This window comes from Mesocricetus auratus, unplaced genomic scaffold, assembly GCF_017639785.1.
Source record: "Mesocricetus auratus isolate SY011 unplaced genomic scaffold, BCM_Maur_2.0 Super-Scaffold_15014, whole genome shotgun sequence".
Classification (NCBI taxonomy): Eukaryota; Metazoa; Chordata; class Mammalia; order Rodentia; family Cricetidae; genus Mesocricetus; species Mesocricetus auratus.
Genome location: NW_024429186.1, coordinates 29,632,043 through 29,649,177, shown reverse-complemented (window position 1 = coordinate 29,649,177; position 17,135 = coordinate 29,632,043). Strand labels below are relative to the sequence as shown.

Below are 17,135 nucleotides of genomic sequence, written 5' to 3'. Positions count from 1 at the left end.
GAGGATCCTTGCTAGCATGTGGCGGCTCAGCAGGGGTGGGTGTGAGGGAGGGGTGGTAGGAGAAGATTAACCCTTGGAAGCATCTGGGTGAGGGGTGGGACAAGGGCAGAGGGAGGTCCTTCTAGACCAGGCCAGGGCAGAGGGAGGTGACAAATCAGTCAATAGTCATGGTGGGGCAACTAGCTGGCTGCAGGGTGTTTGGGGTCGGAAGGTTCTCCTGAGTATTCAGGCTTCTCCAGCCTCCTCTAGCTCATCTTGAGCCTAGTGGCTGTATGGCTACTGTCCTAGTTTGCTTGTAGTTCTCCCGAGAGAATGAGACTGTGGTCCAGGCCATAGTTCTGAGTGGCTGTCCCTCATTGCTGGGGATCATAGTCCCCCCACCGCCTGGAAAGGTGGCATTTGCTCTCTGGTGACACACTTTTTCATCTGTGGGCAGAGAGGAGGGAAAGGGGCTGTGTGGGAGGCAGGGGTGTGAGGGCGGAGGAAATCACTCACTTTGTACTCCCTCCTCCCCCAGCCCCTCCCATGACACTGCTTGGGAAGAACGTGTTCTTTTAGGATAGTGTTGATGGGCTGCACTGATTCCTGCCCCCTCCCGTGGCAGCCGGGCTCCTTCCCTAGTTTCCAGGATGTAGTCGGAAGAAGCTGAATATCGAGTATCACCATTTTTCCAGCTCCCCAGTTCTTGGCTAGGTTTTAAGGTCATCCCAAGTTCAAGGACTGCTTGAGTGTGCCTGCTTCTCAGACTACAGCAGGGCCAGGCAGGGCTGAGGGTGCTTCCTCCATGCGTTTCTTCAGGATCCTTCCCAGCCACAGAGTCCCCGAGTCAACTGTGTACTCAAGCCATTTCCTGATCTAGGTAGTTAGGGCTGGTCTAAGACGGTATCTCCACTATAGAGATGGCACATAAGATGGAGGTGACAGCATCCCTGGACTCTTAACTCCATGGTTACACTGGTTCCAGATGAGTCCCAGCCCCTTGACATCAGGTGACCCTATCTATCAGTGTAGGGAAAAGGTCATTGAAGGGTTTAATCCTTGCATAGGGACTGGCTTAGAAGAGTTCTGGGGGCCTTTGGCTAAGTTAAAGGCAACAGAAAGTAATAAGAGGAGGCCCAAAAGCTGGTCCCTAAAGAGATAGGGACTTTTTCTGCTGTCTCAGAAGTGACCTTGGCCTGGATTGAGTCACCTCAGTTCCTTGACCACCCTAAGGGCCACAGGTCCAAATGCAGTACTTCCTTTGACCAGCAGATGGCACCTAAGTTCATAAGTCAGGGATGTTTAGTGGAGCCTTGGCCATTTCCTGCCAAGGGGTGCCCTGAGGATAGGTTCAGGCTCTTTTTATTTTCTTCACCATGCAGGGGGCAGGCGCAGTCACTGTGCTGCTGACTGTTTTGTTCTCTGACGTTTTGTGTTTTAAAGGGTCCTGGACTCATGGCATTCTACCTCTAGTAGAAAGGGCCCTCTGGGAGGACCTTAGGTCATCCGGAACTGTCTTAGTTACTTTTATCATTGCTGTGGTAAATACCAGTGAGAACCAATGTCAGGAAGAAGGGGTTTATTTTGGCTCTCGGTTTGAGGGCACAGTCCCTCATGAAGGTAAAACATGGTGGCAGGAGCGAGGCTGTCACAGTGTACCCGCAGTGTGACCCCGCAGTGTGTGCCCGCAGTGTGTGCCCGCAGTGTGTGCCCGCAGTGTGAACCCGCAGTGTGAACCCGGAGTGTGAACCTTCAGTGTGAACCCGCAGTGTGAACCTGCAGTGTGAACCCGCAGTGTGTACCTGCAGTGTGAACCCGCAGTGTGAACCCGCAGTGTGAACCCGCAGTGTGTACCTTCAGTGTGAACCCGCAGTGTGAACCCGCAGTGTGAACCTTGAGTGTGTATCTGCAGTGTGAACCTTGAGTGTGTATCTGCAGTGTGAACCCGCAGTGTGAACCCACAGTGTGTATCTGCAGTGTGAACCCGCAGTGTGAACCCGCAGTGTGAGCCTGCAGTGTGAACCCACAGTGTGTATCTGCAGTGTGAACCCACAGTGTGAGCCTGCAGTGTAAACCTGCAGTGTGTACCTGCAGTGTGAGCCTGCAGTGTGAACCCACAGTGTGAACCTGCAGTGTGAACCCGCAGTGTGCATCTGCAGTGTGTATCTGCAGTGTGTACCTGCAGTGTGAACCTTCAGTGTGAACCCGCAGTGTGAACCTGCAGTGTGAACCTGCAGTGTGTATCTGCAGTGTGTACCTTCAGTGTGAACCCGCAGTGTGAACCTTCAGTGTGCATCTGCAGTGTGAATCCGCAGTGTGTATCTGCAGTGTGTACCTGCAGTGTGTACCTGCAGTGTGAACCCGCAGTGTGAACCTTCAGTGTGCATCTGCAGTGTGAACCCGCAGTGTGAACCTACAGTGTGTATCTGCAGTGCTCCTGGTTAGCTCTGTCTCCTTATTCAGTATGGGACCCAGCCTGCCACATGCTTTAAAGTGGGTCTTCCTACCGCAGTTAACCCAACATAGAGAATTCGTTACAGACACGCGGAGGTTGATTTCTGTGATAATTCTAAGTACTGTCACATTGGCCGCTAAGATCGGCCGTCACAGGGACCCTTGAAGGGAATGGTTAGCCCCTTCCTGTGTCTCTTTGTTTCCTGATCATGAGACAAGCATTCTTTACCTGGTGAGGTAACCTATGGGACCTTCCACCAGTTCCAACAGCCTGAGACTTTGTGACTCAATGCTATTTCCTTCCTTCTTCCCATTTTCCCCCCCTTGCTTGTAGAAATAGTTGGAATATGTGAAAAAGGAACAGTTTCTAGACCCTGATGCTGCCAATTATGGTTTGACCTCATTCCAGACCCCTTGGTGGGAGATAGGCAGGTCTAGGTGATCTGGTCGTGTGAGGGTCCAAGGGGTTTGCAGGAGAGAGAGGGATTCCATTCAGGTTCTTCAAAGACGGTTGGGACCAGAGATGTTGCAGATGGGAGGAGGGGCTCACTGAGGGATGACACAGGACCAGCAAAGGTGTAGTCATAGGACAGGCAAAAGCAAGGAGGAGACTGAGCTTTGTTGACTGGAATGGAGTGTTTAGGAGGCGAGGCCATGTTTTGAAGGGCCTGCGATGTTCATTTCAGATGTGAGCCTGAGGGAGTGAAGGACTTGGAGGGGGCTGGGCAAAGGAAGGCTGAAGGGACCGACATGTAGATAGTGGAGAAGGGAAGCCATCCAGAGACTGAGCCCGACTGTCTCAGTAATGCAGAGATGTGGTCCTCTTTTATAAGAGGGTTTGGGGAGAGTGGGACTTGGGAAGTGATCATGACTGCTGGCCATCTTTGATTTCAGACATGCACATGCGTGTCTGCCCACAAGCACAGGTGAGTCAGGACACATCACATGTCAGTAAATGATGCAAGCATGTAAACACAGCACGGACATCCAGAACCCTAGCACTCAGAGGCTGAGGATCATGAGTTTGAGGGCAGTCTGGGCTACAGGAGTGAGTCTTTATTGAAATAAAGGAAAGCAAAACAGAGCAATCAAGAGAGAACCGATGAATGCAGGCTTATCATCATCATGGAATGTAGTTGTGCCAGCTAAGATTTCCACCTCTGAAATTTTATGAGACGCTAAAGAGAATGAGGTCACTGGCTGGAGTTTAATCTGGAAATGCCTTTGTTGGGGACACTTGTGTGGTTAATGTCCTCTGAAACATGTTGATGTCAGTCTTTTGCATTTGAACTCCCCTGCCAGGGGGTATAGGATTGGCCTTATTTTGTGGCTTCCCATAGTGGCCAGGGACGAGTGCATTATGTTTTCACGAGTGCTGTATGTTGCAGGTGCTTAGTGTTCTTGGTGGGACACATGGCTGGAGTGTCTGCGGAGACTCAGAAGAGATCTTGTGGTGCAGTTGTGTACCAGGTAGAAACACCTATTTTTATGTGAGTCCACAGGGTTACACGGAGGCTGATTTATTTGTCTTGTTTTGCTATGGTTGAATCATAAGTTCAGAAGAGAGAAGAAACTTCTACCCCAAAGATGTCAGTTCATTATTCAACACGGAGGGCGTAGCCAGAAAGACAGAAGGGCATAGCCAGAAAGACAACGCTGTGGGGGTGGGGGGCAAGGACCAGCCAGAACAAAGGCAGGAAGGGAGGGGACACAGGAGAGGGGACAGCCTGGGCAGGGAGTGCTCAGGATTGCTGCTGGCTTGGGGAAACCGGTGAGAAGTAGGACAACATGCCCCCTGCAGGCAGGCAGCCTTTCCTTCAGGCTGTTAGCGCTCTGCCAGGGCTGGGAACATTTTCATTCCTATGTTACTCTGGGTTATCCAGAGAAACCGAGCTGACATGAATATATGCTTTTTTATATGTAAAGACACACTGGTTTTTAAAAAAATTGGATTATGTGATTATAGAGGCTAGCAAGTCCAAAGCTGCCAGAATCCTTGTAAGAGGTTCCAATGTGAGGGCCATCTGCTGGCACAATTCCCCCTTGCTTCAGGGATACCATCTAATTGCATGGGGCCCACTCACATATGGAGGGCAACCTGTTTCACTACTACACTGGATGGGAAGGTCTGTAATCCCAGTGCTGTGGAGGTGGAGGCAGGAGGACTGAGGGGTGGAGGCCAGCCTGGTCTACACAGTGAGACAGTGTCTCAAAACCCAAGGGCTGGGTTTTGGGTTTTCCAGCGTGGCTCCGTGGAGGAGGAGTGCTTGTCTAGCATTGTCAAGGCCCTGGCTCTGACCTCAGCACTGGACAAAGGAAAAAAGAAAGGGAAAAATCCACCTAGAGTAACATTTCCTCTAGTGTCTGGGCACAGTGGCCCAGCCAGGATGGTGCCTAGATAAAGCCCTCTTTTGAGGGGAGCTGTGTGTTCTTACCCCTGGCCCTGCTTTGATGTGATACTTGATGTTTATATTGAACTTAAGGTCAGGAGCCAAACTCCCTGTTGGTTTATTAGTTTTGTGGCTTTGGGCTTATTATTCCCCTGCTTCTTTTTTTGTAGACTCTACTAAGGGTGGGCTTGCTGTGGGTGAGTCCACGTGGGCTGTTTGAACACATGTGCCCATCTGCCTGTCCCTGTCCTCCTGCTATGAACGTGTATTTACTGAGCCCCTCCTGGTCAGGCATTGTGTCTGCCCCTGGGAGTCCTTGCTCTTAGGATCCCTTGTTCCTGGTGCTCTTACTCTGGCACGGGCCTGATGAGGTTAGCTTGCTTGTTCTCATGGCTCAGCTCGCCTCATTGGCCTGTAGTTATCTATAGGATCACATTGTCGGGCTCAGCTGGCCTTTGACCTGCTTCTCCTGGCCTGAATGCTACCCTTGTTTGTCCCAGCACCTGGCTCGTCTCTCCTCTCCCCAGATTGTCACTAAGAAGGCCACCAAGTGAGTGTTCTGGGAATGGAACAGAAGGATCAGTGGGGAGGGAGAGTACTGCTCCTCCTGGCTTGTCCTCATCCTGCCTTCCCAGCAGTTCTCAATAAAAAAATACATTTATATTAAAAACATAATGAAGAATAAAAAACATTTTCCCCCAATAATGCCGAACATCAAAAGGAGATTTTTATCAATTATGAGAGAGAGAGATTTTGGCCATAAAATGGTAATTTAATGAGTAGGAGACGGATGGCGGGAAGCATTAATGTCAGCCACAATGGATGGCCTGCCATTAGTCACTAGAGGAGAGGTGGTGGCCACATAGCCTGGCTGGTCCTTTTTTGATGTCCCCCAACTCCTGATCAGTCCTCCTCAGTCAGCTCCTTTCCCTGAGCCTGCTAAGTCTCTGCTCCAGGCTCCCTCTGATTATTGTAACTTTTTTTTTGAGACAGGTTCACTATGTAGCCCTGGCTGTTTTTGGTCTTACTATGTATGCCAGGACTGACCTCAAACTCACAGATATCTATCTACCTTTGCCTCCTAGTGCTGGGATTAAAGGTGTGCTCCATATATAAAGGTGACTCTAACTCCTAGTGCTGGCATTAAAGGTGTGCTCCATATATAAAGGTTACTCTGCCTCCTAGTGCTGGGATTAAAGGTGTGCTCCATATATAAAGGTGACTCTAACTCCTAGTGCTGGCATTAAAGGTGTGCTCCATATATAAAGGTTACTCTGCCTCCTAGTGCTGGGATTAAAGGTGTGCTCCATATATAAAGGTGACTCTAACTCCTAGCGCTGGCATTAAAGGTGTGCTCCATATATAAAGGTTACTCTGCCTCCTAGTGCTGGGATTAAAGGTGTGCTCCATATATAAAGGTGATTCTGCCTCCTAGTGCTGGGATTAAAGGTGTGCTCCATATATAAAGGTGATTCTGCCTCCTAGTGCTGGGATTAAAGGTGTGCTCCATATATAAAGGTTACTCTGCCTCCTAGTGCTGGGATTAAAGGTGTGCTCCATATATAAAGGTGATTCTGCCTCCTAGTGCTGGCATTAAAGGTGTGCTCCATATATAAAGGTGATTCTGCCTCCTAGTGCTGGCATTAAAGGTGTGCTCCATATATAAAGGTGATTCTGCCTCCTAGTGCTGGCATTAAAGGTGTGCTCCATATATAAAGGTGATTCTGCCTCCTAGTGCTGGCATTAAAGGTGTGCTCCATATATAAAGGTTACTCTGCCTCCTAGTGCTGGGATTAAAGGTGTGCTCCATATATAAAGGTTACTCTGCCTCCTAGTGCTGGGATTAAAGGTGTGCTCCATATATAAAGGTGACTCTGCCTCCTAGCACTGGCATTAAAGGTGTGCTCCATATATAAAGGTTACTCTGCCTCCTAGTGCTGGGATTAAAGGTGTGCTTCATATATAAAGGTTACTCTGCCTCCTAGTGCTGGCATTAAAGGTGTGCTCCATATATAAAGGTTACTCTAACTCCTAGCGCTGGCATTAAAGGTGTGCTCCATATATAAAGGTTACTCTGCCTCCTAGTGCTGGGATTAAAGGTGTGCTCCATATATAAAGGTTACTCTGCCTCCTAGCGCTGGCATTAAAGGTGTGCTCCATATATAAAGGTGCTGAGTCGTATATACCTGGGGTCAGGTGGCCCTTGTAGCTGTCAAGAACCCCACAGTGAGAAGAGCAGATGTCGCAGAAACTCTCAGCCCTGCAGCCCGGCCTGCCTGGGCTGCCCTAGGGCTCCTGTTTTTTTGTTTTTATTTTTTATTTTTAGGTTGACTTATGTTTTTGACTGCCAATCTTTTGCCTATGTGCACGTATGGGCACCACGTGCATGCCTGGGGCCCATGGTGGTCAGATCCCCGGGACCGCATTACAGATGGCTGAGAGCCATCGTGTAGGTGCTGGGAACTGAACCTGGGTCCTCTGCGAGAGTCATGAGTGCTCTTCACTGCTGAGCCCTCGCCTGTATCACATCTGTCCTGTTTCATTCTGTTCTCATTTCCCCCATGTGCTCCCTGGACTTGTTCTCATTCTTTGAACCTCTCTGTCTGACCACAGTGACCAGCTGCATGCTAGGTTAGCCATTACTCCAGGAGGGGTCCTGAGGAGCAGCTTCCCCTGACACTTCTGTGGTTTCCTCAAGTACCCTAGTTGGGATCAGTGGCCCTTTTCGGCACCCGTAGCTGGTCACTTTCTAGTACTGACTCTCTCATGGTGCCCAACTTGGACTTGGTATACAGTATTAATAAATGTCATTCAATAGAATTCTAGAATTGGGTTGCTTCTGTCTCCTTGAAGCCTTAACTGACCTCCTCAGGCAGATTAGATGGACCCCCTTGTGGATCTGAAGCACATGCTGTGGACCCCAACCCTGGTCTTCTCTGCGTTGGCTTAGGGTTTTAGCAGGGCATATTGGGGTTTCCTCAGGGTGCTTCCCAGGGCCTGCATAGAAAAATGCTTGGCAGTGGCTTGTTAGGTGAATGGGTATTCTGTCTGACTTGGAACCTTGCTTGAGTTCCAGGTGCTGTGTGTCATCCTGGGTGTGATCTTTCTAGCCTTGGTTTCCTCGTCTGTAGCCAGAGGTGATCAAAGAATCTGTGAATTTATAGAGCTGTGGTACGGACTGAAAGATATAAGCTGACTGAAAATGCCTTAGGACCTTGGGCTGGGCAATGATGTTTTAGGTAAGACCTCAGAAGCACAGACAAGAGTAAAACTAGATCACCAGGATCTTGTGAAATAAAACTTCTACACAGAAGACAGTCAGCAGATTGAAGTGAACCTGCAGAGTGGGAGAAAAATATCTCCAAGCTTTTTTAATCTATTCAATGAAGGAATGAAATCCATGGTTTATCAGAAACAAAATGAAAAACCTTAAACCAAACCTCAATAGAAAAAAATGACTTATTAAGACATATGTGTGATGACATATTCCCATCATGTGGGAGGCAGAGGCAGGAGGATCTCTATGGATTCCAGGCCAGCCTGGTCTGCATAGTGAGTTCTAGGCCAATCAGCGCCACATAATGGCTATCTCAAAAACAACAAAAACAAATAACAGGAGATAGGCAGATGATCTCAAAAGAAGACACACACGCATGTGGCTAGTGAGCATTGGAGAAAAACACTCAACATTGCTAATCAATGGTGGTGTATGTCCAGCAGAAGGCTGGAACAAGAGGATTCATGTACACCAGAGTCCAGCCTGAGATACATAGTGAGTTCAAGTGTAGCCTGGGGTACATAGCAAAACCCTGTCTCAACCCTCAACCTCTTCACAACCCAGATCCTGAAAATGAGCTATCTCTCACATCATTTAAAATGGCTGTAGCAGCTGGGCGTTGGTGGCGCACGCCTTTAATCCCAGCACTCGGGAGGCAGAGGCAGGGGGATCTCTATGAGTTCGAGGCCAGCCTGGTCTACAGAGCAAGTTCCAGGACAGCCTCCCAAACAATACAGAGAAACCCTGTCTCAAAAAACCAAAAAACAACAACAACAAAAAGGCTGTAGCAAAACAGATGAGGACGTAGAGGATAGGGAATTTCTCACACTTTTTTTTTCCTTTTGAGTTAGAATCTTGCTGTGTAGCCCTTGCTGGATCTAGTTATATAGACTAGATTTCCCAATTTTTCCAAGTTCTGGGGTTATTGGTGTGTACCACCACTCCCTGCCTCTCCTGCACTTTCTGATCTGCTGTGGAAAACAATGTGGAGTTTCTTCAAGAAGCTCAGGTGAGACTACCATACTATTCAGTGGTCCCATTACTGGGTCCATCTCTACAGAAATCAGCATGCCAAGAGTCATCTACATTGTCATGCAGTATTCATGATAGCCAAGATTTGGCACCCATCTAAGTGCCCAAAAGAAAATGTGGTACATATACACGAGAGATGACTATCCAGCAGCAACAACAACAACAACAACCGCTGTCAGCGGTGCTTCTGCTGCATGGAGCCCTCAGCGCATGTGCAGGAACCTCCCGGCTCCTGGGTCTTCTGGGGCTTTTCTCCCCGGCAAGTGCACGAGGCGGAAAAACCCGTAAGAACCCTGGCTGATGGGTCACAAGGATTTAGAAGCCTTCTGGACCAACCCTGAACATCCTAAGTGAGGAAACTTGCGTGGTATGGCACATCTGGGAGGTAGAAAGGGGAGTCGAACCCACGTCTCCCTGCTCTTATCTAGTGTTCATCCTCCTGGACTGTCATGGTCCAGGGTGGAAGTTTAGCGCCTCAGAGAGAGGCTGGTCCCGAGGAATTGGACTGGACCCCAGGACCCAAGGAGCCTTCACTCCTCCCTGGAGACCTTGTGGTCTCCTGTGAACTTTGAAGAATATATATTTTCATACCCCCATCCCTCAAGGCCGCAGAATCTCTGGTATGTAGGCATCTGCTCTATGCTGGATAATCACAGGTTTTCACCCCCTCCTCTGGCTGCAGAGGAGGGGCAGAGGTGGGTGTTGGTGTAGTCAGGCTTTTTCATCTGGACTTTAGACTCCTGGGGCTGCTGGTTACTGAGGCAGGATCCAGGGAGCAGGTGTGGCCGGGTACTAATTCTCCTGACTGCTCTGTGAGGGGCAGACAGTTCAGAGAGGTCCAGGCCTGAGCCTGAGGAGAGGCTCGGCTCCTAACTCTGGCATTCTCTGGCCTGAGCTTTTCATGGAGGTTCCTGTCCTGGCAGGGTACTGCTTTTCTGAGATTCCTAAGAAGAAGGTGGGCAGGCAGATGAGCTGTTGTTGCTACTATTTATTAAGTGCTTCCTTCGTCTGAGGCGGGCACTGGGTGTTTTCAAGCATGTGGTCTCATTTAGTCCCAGAGCAGCTTGGCAAGGTGTGTTTGGGACCCCTTACCCTGGTGTTCCTAGGTGTGGAAAGTGACTTAGAGACATTGGATGACTGAGGGCCACACACATGACTCCAGAGACACACCCGCTTTAGTTAGGCTGCCCCTCAGAAGAGATGGGCCTGGTTCAAGGCCACACTGACAGGCCAGTGAGGCTGGGCTGAGCCAGCACCCAGTCTGGTGAAACTGGTGAGACTCACCCAGGAGAGAGTGAGGCTGTTCTCCTCGTTCTGGTCTCACCCATGTCCGCCATCTTGACTGCGGTGCCAGGCTGCCCTTGACCTGTTACTTCAAGAGCCAGTCAGCTGGTGGCTAAGTGGAGGCCTGGGAAGCGCCAGGGCAAACGCTCAGGCTCTGGTGTGCCTCTGGAGAAGCCGCTGCCCTGTGCTTGCACGCTGTGGTTGGAGGGAGGGGTGCTGTCTTCCAGGAAGAGCCTCCATCTTTGTTTCTCCCCACCTGCTTTCTACCTGATGCTGCCCTTGGGCAGCAGAGGGAGATGTGTTCTGCATGTCTAGTTGATTTATGTTCACCACTGAAACAATAATGTTTAATCTGGAAAGGGCTAATCAATTTTTTATGCTGATTATGAGTCAGCCAGGTGGGCCTGCTGCTTCATTCACGGAGCTTCAGGAACAAGTCCATTTCCTGACTTGGGCATGTGTGGTGATATATGCTGGGGAGGCCCTGCTTCAAGGACAGCCCCTTTTTGGAGCCTATACCCTATGGGAAGAGCATGAGCGTGTGCCTGTGTATGTGAATTCATGCATTCACATACATTTGCATACTTGTGTTTGTAAATGTATGTTTGTGCATGTGTGAATGTATGCACCGTATGCACGTATGTGTAGGTGTGTGTCTGTGTCAAAATGTGCATGTATGCACATATATTGCACATGCACATGTGTTGCATATGTGAATGTGTATATACGTATGTATATCTGTATGTATGTATGTACTGTATCTGTATGTTTATGTGTGTGGATGTGTGTTTACATTTCTAACCAGGGAGGTAGCCTGATGTCTAATGGAGGGCCTATTCCATGGATGTTTGTATGAGAACACATATACACTCCTGTGTGTATGCACGTCTCAACGGGGAGGTAGCCCGACTCCAGATAGAGAACCAGACTTGGGTATGCATGTGTGTTTGCATAAGTGCATATACTTACGTGTCAGCTTATGTACCTGTATGCACACATCTTTAACCAGGGGTGTATACTGAATCTAGGCAGAGACTGTGTGCACATATACAAATACATTGCTGTGTGTAAGTTGGCTGCTATGGACCTTGGACATAGTTTGGAAATTGCAAGTTGGAAAGGGTTACAACATCATAGAATTGGAAATGTCAGCGAATCTTCTAAACACTCTGCTTTTGTAATTTAGGAGTCAAGACCCAAAATGGTAAGGTGATTTCCTGATGTCACCAGCTTGATGACAATGTGGGTCTAGCTTTTACCCCTGTATCCTCCAATGGCTGCATATGCTTCCATGGTCATGGTCATGGTGTGAGAGTTAGAGGAGGGGACTTTATGATTGGCTGGGGTTGGCTAGTCTTTTGACTTTGCAACCATCTTAACATCTCTGAGAGCTGGTACTTTGGGAACAAGACAAGGTGGTGACACGCCACAATATAAGGGCAGTGTAGAATAAAAGAGAGCTCCCTTGAGTTTCTGCTTCCAGTGCTCCTGGATCCCACAGAAGCATGTGGAGGGGGTGAGTCGGAGTTTTCTGTAGAAGGGACTAAGTAGGACATGGCATAGAGAGAATGAGCAAGAAGGTTTTTGGGTACCTATATACAGGTGACATGTCCTGAGCTGACTGCCAGTTTAGCAGGATGGGGTATCACACTGGAGGGGTCACCCCAGGGAGGTATGTGAATCTTGAGTGAAAGTAGGGAGGACAGTGTCTCTAAGTATACATAGCTCAAGTGTCCAAGCCTGGGGCACTGGGATTTGTCATCTCTTATTCATTGTCTGCTTATGTGCTCCCTGCCTCCTCTACTGGCCTCGGAAGCTGTTGTGTGGCCCTGTGTTATACAGTTGAACAAGCTTTCCGTGAGGGAGCTTGGTATTTTTTTTTTTTTTTGGTTATGGGAATCACAACAATAAAACTCTAATGACACTTGCTTAAGTGTCACAAGGAGAAGTATACAGTGTTCTGGATAGTGAGTTCAGGAGGCGAAGCTGGCCTGTCAGAGCAAGTGGTTTGGACATTGTGATCCAAGGGTAGCTAAGGGACAGAAGAATGTGACACACAATGGAAACTTTATATGCCTCAGGGCATACAGTCTGGTCAGGGACTAGAAGGAGGGTGACTTGCAGGCAGAGGCTGGAAGTGAGCTGGGCGTGTTAAGGAGATCTGACACCGGCAGCCATTTATCGGCTTTCTGAGGAGCACAGCATGGTCTAATGTGCGTTAGCTGGTCTGTGGAGCTACTGGGAGAGCAGTCACGTGTCTCCACGGTCATCCAGGCAAGAGGTGATGTTGGTTGGACCAAGGTTGGGGAGATGGAGAGGATGGATTGCCACACTTGGAGACTGAATTAAATGGGACGGCACGCAGGAAAGAAGGTGCCAGGATCCAGCCTTGGCACTGAATCCGGTGTTGAAAGGAACAATACAAGATGGTGTTAGCCAGCCATCTGAGGACGTATCTTCTGTAACACTGGCATTTGCTTCCTCTCTGCAGAATGGAAACTGGTATCGAGGGTTACAGTGGCCCTGGGTTCATGTAGGACTGAGTGATTGAGCTGAACCCGAGAAGATCGCTCAGTCAGTGTGCTGCTGGCCTTGTAAGAATGAAGATCTGAGTTTAATATCCAGAAGCAGGTAAATAGTTAGGTGTAGTGCTCTTGTGGTCCCAGCACTAGGGAGGCAGAGACAGGTGTATCACTGGAGCTCCCTGGCCAGCCAGTCTGGTCTACTTGGCAAGTGTCAGACCAATAAGAGACACTGTCTCAAAAAAGGTAGATAGTGCCTGAGGAATACACCCAAGGTTGTCCTCTGGACTATGCGGGGCTGTGTGCACATATATGTGTGTGTATCCATGTGCATGACCATGCATACACACTAAGATTGAACAGACTGAGGTGTGTGTATGTGTCTGGATTTCTATTAAGTTGAAATAATACATTGGCATGCTGGTGCCGTGAGAGCTTTGGGGTGTTTCTCTGTAGTCAGGTGTGTGGAAGGAGAGGCTTATTGCAACAACTGGAGAGCCTGCCTGTCAGCGCTGCAGTCATGAGAGGAGGCTTTTGGGGGCTGTGTAACTCTTCCTCAGGGCCTGAGGTTGGTGACTACTTGAGAAGCTGCAGAGAAAGCAGGGTTTTTGCAAGGGGAGAGGGAGTGCCGTTGACGTCCGATGGGCTTGGCCTTGGCACAGGGGTTGGGAAGGGGCAACCTGAGGAGACAACAAGTGGAAGACCGTTTGCTGTGGGAGGGGAAGTGGGCTGGTCCTCCATGCCATCTCCTGGTTGGGAGTTAGCAAAGCACTGGCATCCCCTCCTGGTCCATACTGGGGAATTCTTGTTTGGTTCATGTTACCCTGATAGTGTTCGCAGCTTTCAGGCGCACCTTTGACTGGGGGAAATATGACAAAAGGCTAAAAACTGCTTTATACTTTATATTTTGATGCTCATATTGTGTGTTAAGGGTCAGTCAGCAGACACTGGAAATGGCCTGCATAAGATTCCTACTACTGCAGTGACAAATCTCTGCACATTTAGTGACTCCAGTCAATACCAGCTTATTGTATTCCTGTTTTGCAGGGTAGGAATCCTAAAATCAAGATGTTGCCCAAGCCACATTCCTTCTGGAGACCCAAGAAGGAACTTTCTTGACCTTTTGTAGCTTCTAGAAGCTGGCTGAGTACCTTCGTCAATCCCTGTCTCAGCCTGGCACCTCCATTCCTCTCTTTAATTTTGGCCCTTATGTCCCCCCATCCTCTTCTCCCTTTCCCTCCTCCCTTTTCATCTATTTCTTTCCCTTTCTCTTCAGTATTGGGGATTGAATCTAGGGCCTCATTAATGTTGGACAAGCCCTTTGCCACTGGGTTATAGTCTCATTTCCTCTTCCCCATCATATGGTTTTTAAAATTGTGTGTGTGTGTGTGTGTGCGCACGCATCTGTGGAGGTCAGAGGACAACTTATAGGAGTTGGTTCTCTCTTTTCAACATGTGGGACCTGGGACTGAAATAAAGTCATCAGACTCAGTAGCAAGCACCTTTACCTACTGAGCCGTGTGACATTGGGTCCTGGCTGCTTTCCTCACTTTGGGATCTCCAACTTCGTCAAATCTACAGAGTCTCTTTTGCCATGTAAGATCACATTTACAGGTTTTAGGTTGGGAACATAAGCCATTTTTTTTTCTGTTTACCCATATTTTGACTTTCTCAGGTCATATTCTCTTTGTCACAGTGACTCAACTCTGCCTGGTGTGAGGGAGCTGTGCAGATGGGCATGCCATTGGCTGGTTGGCAGGGAGGCCCCCACCCTGCAGCTATTTTGTATGTGCGTGTATGCATGTGTGCTTTTATGTGTGTGTGGTCCTCCCGACCCCCGTGTGTGTGTGTGTGTGTGTGTGTGTGTGTACACGTGTGCTTGTGTGTGGAGGTCAAAGGTCAACATTAGGTGTGTCTCCATCTGTTGCTTTCCACATTGTTTTTCTTCTTTTTAATGACTGGGTTTCCCTGTGTAGCCCTGGTTGGCCCGGAACTTGCTCTATAGACCAGGCTGGCCTCAAACTCATAGATCTGTCAGCCTCTGCCTCCCCCACCCCCAATGCTGGGGCCACCAGGTCTAGCTCCCACCTTCTCTTTTGGAGACAGGGTCTCTCACAGAACAGCTGGCTGTTTTGGTTAGATTGGCTGGCTGTCCAGCTGCCTCCACATCTGCAGCACCAGGATTATAGGCACATGCTGTTGTGCTCGATTTTTTTTGTAGGTGCCGGGGATCTACAGGTCCTTTGGTTTGTTCGGAAAACACCATGTCCACTGGGTTGCCTTGCCAGCCCCATGGCTGCAGCATGCTCTCCTTCCTTGTGGTCTCAGTAGCTCTGCTGCAGCTGAGTTTCCCTTCCTTTTAAATTCCTGGGCTCTGCATCTTCTTCACATGGCAAGCGAGTCCAGAAAACTTCTTGCTGTATGCACGTTCTGAATTCTTTGCTCTGGGCTCCAAGGCATGGGAACATGGCTTAGGCATCTGCCCCTTCCCAAAGCGCATGAAGCCTGTCCCAACAGCAAATGGAGTGCCCATACATGGAGGAAACCATGCTTCATAGTCTCTCCCCTCTCTCGTTTTGAGCCTAGGGACATCTCAGGTGGTTGGAGAAGGCCTGTGGGGTTTGTGAGGCTGAGCCTGGTAGGTTTCAGAATTCATGAGCTGCACAGAGCTTCGTAGTGAGCAGGAGCGGTGGAAGAGCTGTGTGAGGGACCACAGAGCCCAAGTTGGTCTGGATTCTGTATTGGGAGCTGCTCTCCATCAGATCCTGGGCTCTCTTGCCATTGTATGCTGTTGCTCAGTTCCCAGGTCTCTCCCCTGGAAGGCTCTTCCTTCTCTGTTTTAGCAACTCAGCTGACTCATCAGTCTTCGGGTCTCATTCTAGCTATTTTCCAGAGAGGTCCTCTGCCCGTGTTCAGTTCCTTGAGCTCTTTGTTCCTCTCCCCTCACAGTGCTCATAAGGACCAGACATTGCACCTTCATTTGTGATGACTTGGTAAATTCCTAACTGCCCCCCACTTCCCTTTATATGCTGCTAGTGACTTCAGAAAATGGTGACTGGATTCATTTCGTACTTACTCTCTCTTAAGTCCCACAGTGCCGCGCACATGTTAATCACTTAGGATTTGTTGTTGTTGTTGTATTGTAAAAAGAATAGTGACTTTTGGTGAATATGTTGTCCTGGGGGTTGGTAATAGCTCCCCCAGCTAACTTCAAGAGGGAGTGGAGGACTAGGTAAGAATTCTTTGAGGACACCAAGCATTATGCAAAGGTAACGTGTTGCCTGTGGTTGATTTGAACATCCTATTCTTGAGAAGCTAAGTTATCCTGATGTTTCCTTGGTCATACCTAGGTTCAGAATCAAGGAGGTAGAAAGGCCTTCTGCGTGCCAGCTGGCACTGGAAGGCAGAAAGTTCCAGACTTCTGGTCCTATGTTGGAACCACATCTTGGCTCTGGTGGAATGACAACATGTAGCCTGCCTAGGTGCACTGCGGCTTCAAGAGCGTCTCATTACCTATGCTCAGATCACTGGGGGGGAGAGGGGGTGCCTGCTCAGGTTGAACCCTGGCTGGGGGGGCATGACTTCATAATCTTCTTTATCCAGGATCTCTGGTCTCTTGTCCCAGAGACCTCTGTCACAGGCAGAGGCATCTACATGGCACTCTCCAAGACTGTAAGAGTTATTAAGATGGGAAATTTGAAGGATTAGATTTATGATAGGCAATGGTGGATTATGAAGAATAATTTATCAAATGTCAGTGCCTGCAGCCTACAATTTACAGAAGGTTTACTTAAGCTGAGGAGATCTGATGGGACATGCCCCTCCCCCACCACTAATGAGTGACAACTCTAATGGGATGGCTTCCCAGGCTGGCCAGCCACACTGGGTGTTTATCTGCTTTTTATTAATCATTATTAACATAAAAATTCCCTAGAGTTCCTCCGGCTACAGTTCTCAAGATACTCCGTGCCAAGGAGGCTCCCTTGAAGGAACTGTGGTCACTTCTGGGAGGTGTTTCAGCTACCTTGGTCAGTGGGAAGGTCCCAAGTTCCTTTTCCATGATGGACACAGGGAACCTCGTCTCAGCTTCAGACATGCACCAGAAAGTTCCTAACTGACTGAGCACAGGTCTGTGTCAGGCACTTGGGATACAACACTGTGAGAAACCAGAAGCCTCTAGTTCAAGGGGGATGAGGA

General features: G+C 49.0%; 1 protein-coding gene across 4 annotated transcripts in view; it reads left to right on the top strand.

Moving 5' to 3' along the window:
- Adck1 (aarF domain containing kinase 1) overlaps positions 1-17,135 on the top strand; it is a 95,197-nt gene that overhangs the window by 41,205 nt on the left and 36,857 nt on the right. The window contains exons 1-2 of one of the 4 annotated variants that reach the window (XM_040742679.1): positions 12,543-12,697; positions 12,908-13,047. The exons of the other annotated variants lie outside the window; for them this stretch is intronic. The gene's annotated coding sequence lies outside the window, so the exon portion shown is untranslated. Of the gene's footprint in view, positions 1-12,542; positions 12,698-12,907; positions 13,048-17,135 lie in introns of those variants that run through there. 4 annotated transcript variants of the gene reach the window in all.